At 37.4% G+C, this 3,737-nt stretch overlaps 1 pseudogene; it reads right to left on the reverse strand.

The window, feature by feature from the left end:
• Positions 1-2,131: 2,131 nt before the first annotated feature.
• LOC149203931 (putative pentatricopeptide repeat-containing protein At3g23330 pseudogene) lies at positions 2,132-2,713 on the reverse strand (annotated as a pseudogene).
• Positions 2,714-3,737: the final 1,024 nt, after the last annotated feature.

Genomic DNA, 3,737 nt, shown 5'->3' on the forward strand with positions numbered 1-3,737 from the left:
TTTCTACTACTTATGTATTTAAACTGAAAACAAGAGATTATAAATTTCCTCATCTATTTTGTGGAATGGAAATCACAATTTAGAAACACATGCAATGACATGCAAGCATTATAACCACAAGAACATAATGATATATAGGGGAACCCAACTAGGGAAAAAACCCTTTGTCGTTTTTCATTAATCAGATGAGAATGAGAAACTATTACAATGTCTTGCTTCGATCTTGAAGCACACCCTGCACTGTAAATATGTTCTCTTGTTGATTGTCCTGCTCTAGCCAATACTTAGCCAATTCAAGGCCCCAACTTACTCCTATTTCCTTGTGCAATCCTGGAGGAAATTAGCTCCTAAAATATAGGAATTTTCTCCTATTTTCTTGTGCAATTCCCAAGGAATGATTCACCTTCTTAACTTCCAAGCCTGTACACTCAACTAGTATACAATTAATAATTACAATGTGCCTTTTCCTCCACTCCAGTTAGGAAATTCAAATTCCATGCATGTTTGGGTTATTTTTAGTTGATTGACTAGTTTAACTGAGAGATCATTGAGTTAACAACAATTCTACTACTCAATTGACCTTCAACTAACTCAACTAGTTACTTGAGCTCAATTAACTAAGTCAAACTGAAAATAACTGAACTAGATTGCTAAATTTTAGCAATCACTAAATGCACAACTCTACTTTTAACCTATAACTCGAATTTACTGAGTAACCTAGCAAACAAGGCCATCTCACACAAGTTAACTGCAATCCAAGTCATCATCTTGATGTGGAAAAATCGAATTACTAAATTTGACTAAGGCACAAGTCAAATTTAGCCTTTCTTGCTACAATTTCTAACAACTATAGTCCTGTAATGGCAGGGACTAATAAAGGTTAATACTTTGTCCCGCCCCTTTATCCACTTGGCGGATCCTTCCTCTCTACATCCTTAACCTTTATTGGTTGGCCCTATCTAGTCGAACATGTATCCTTCGCTTCTCTCCCTGTAACCTCAACTCTCAATATGTCATGACACAGAGATCGTTATAGGCATGGTTCGGAAGGCAGGGGCGTGCGAGGTGCCAGGACATGATCCCATGTAGAAGTTGTGACCCGTTAATTCTTGGAGAACACACTCAAACCCTTTCAAAAGGAAATTGATACTGTTGCCCAAGCAGCCATAAATGAAAGATATAGATTTACCAATGATGAAATTGTTGGTAAAATGGAAGATTGGATCTCGCCAAAACCTTTATTTATGCGTTGTAGAACTCTATTAGCATACAAATAATTTGCTTGGTAAGGATTCAATGGATAGGTAGGAGAACAACACTAAAACAAATATGTGATTCAACATACTTTGCACTTAAAACCACCAAATTTGTCGTCACTTGGTTCGTATTGAACACTTTCTCACTAATTTCCAAGTCCAACCTGGACCCCTAAATACAACTTAAAATATTTAATTTTGAAAAATAAATATTTATTTTACAATATTATTAAAAGAAATTAATTTTCAAACATTTGATTGGACCATAACTTAAAGGTCTTATTGCATCATTTGCACAATATAATGCCATGTGTATAATTTTCTCACATATTTAGGCCGATAGGCCTTCTTTTGAATCAGTTTAGTAGTCTACACTTCCATTTTCTGATTGACATCTGGCATATGGTTTTCTCTCTGACATCCGGCTACATATCTTCTATTGTTTGACATCTGGCTAACATATTTATGTTGCATAATTATGCTATCTCCAATTCCTAACGGTTTCTCCCTCTCCAAAATTGCATGGCTACATTTCTAATGTGCACATGACCTGCTTCCGGTTTCTACTATGCACAACCTGCTACCATAACAATGAACAATTCTGCTATCATCTGGCCTTACATCTCATCAGCTACCCAACCCTTTATAGACTGTGTTCAGTATAGCAGAGCGGCCCCTGTTCAGAAGTTCAGTGCTCAAGATCTCACAGACAACCCACACAACCTAGGGAGACCAGAGAAGGATCCCATGTTTAGTATAGCAAATTCATTGGACGATTAGCTAGAGGCGCTAAAGCCCTTTAGGTAGGTGCTAAATGCAAAAATTTATCACCGATATTTTTCAGGGTTTGTCTGCAGCATTCTCGTTTGGTAGATTTAAAAATTTACAGTTAAAGAAATGCAGATAGAATTGAAGTAGTACCACCCTTCGTTTATAAGGCCTACATGGCTGCAAGCAGATAGAACACCAACAAAGGTGATATAGTCTGGTTGTATGCCTGCTACTTGCATTTCTTGGAAGACTTTGATGGCCTCCTTACCATACCCATGCCTAGTGTATCCTGCAATCATGGTAGTCCATGAGATGAGAACTCGAAGGGGTATTCTGTCAAACACATAACGTGAATATATTATGCTTCCACATTTGGCATACACGTCAATGAGAGCATTCATCAGAAAGACATTTAACTGAAATGCTTTTCTAAGTATGTGGGCATGGACTTGCTTGCCATTTTCAAGGAGTGCCAGGCTAGCACAAGTAGCTAGAACACTTGCAAACGTATATTGGTCTGGCTTCACCCCTTTGGACTGCATTTCTCTAAAGAACAGGAGGGCTTCCTTACCATACCCAACTTTGCCACACCCTGCAATTATTGTATTCCACGAGATAACATCCAGATTAGGCATTCTGTCAAAGGCTTCAAATGCATCCTCTATGCTTTCACATCTGGCATACATGTCTATAAGGGTGTTTCCCAAAACAGTATCAGTCTCGAATCAAGTTTTGATTATGTGGGCAGAGGAGTTCCTGAAACAGGATCAACTATATTTGCTTCATTATTTCAAGACAAGAAGCCAATCGTTCCACAGTGTCTACTTTCATCTTGACTATCTGTGGATGCTCCTACTCTCAATGTTCTTGTTAGCCTGCAGTGTGCAAAATTTCATGTAACCTTGAGAAAAAGAAAAACCTCGTTGTAAGCCTTTATATGGATATCCTCCAATAATATCACCTGTAGACCTCATACGAGATGAAAATGTGAAAGAAACCACATCCATTCTCTTGCTGCAACTCTTAGAATTCTGTTGAGCATTCCATTCACCTCTTAATTCCTTCTCTATAGTTTTAAGTGCTTTTTGAACATTCCTAATCGCTATAGATTCCATTGTTTCCCTTTCCCTATGGTAGTGGTTCTTTATGATTTTTGGAGGAACCTTTGGTAGTAGAATCGCCGCTCAGATTCCTATTTGAAGCCACTAAGTCCTTTGCACCATAAAAATTTCTCATGTTTTATTGCTAACTACACTGATTATTTTTAGATGACCTTTTTTCCCAACTTACCAACTAGTTTCTTGGTCTATTAAAAGACATAGATGGGTTCTGCTTTGCTGATCTAGAAATCCCGCATATGCACCATTTATATTTGGTTACTTAACTGATATGGAAGGATTGGTTATTCCTTATCTGACCATGGCAATGAGTAATTTTAGGCAAAGGTGGAAAATGCCTCTCCTTAAGATTATATAACCCTTTAAACAAGAAACATGCTCAGGACTTCTTTTTATATAGCTTGCACATTGAATGCACAAAAGTAAGATATGGATTTCATTTTTCATAAGGAATTTGCTTCATAACTTTGCACTTTTGACTATGGTCTACAAATAGAACTTATGCTCAAGATAGTCCTCCAATGAATTCAATCTCATATTTCCTTAGCGCATAGGTGTAAAGCGAGTATCTCAGATCTCAGAGTTTTGATGT

Source organism: Pinus tabuliformis, chromosome 2_1, assembly GCF_031772625.1.
Source record: "Pinus tabuliformis cultivar Carrire ecotype Pingquan chromosome 2_1, CPIR1, whole genome shotgun sequence".
Lineage (NCBI taxonomy): Eukaryota > Viridiplantae > Streptophyta > Pinopsida > Pinales > Pinaceae > Pinus > Pinus tabuliformis.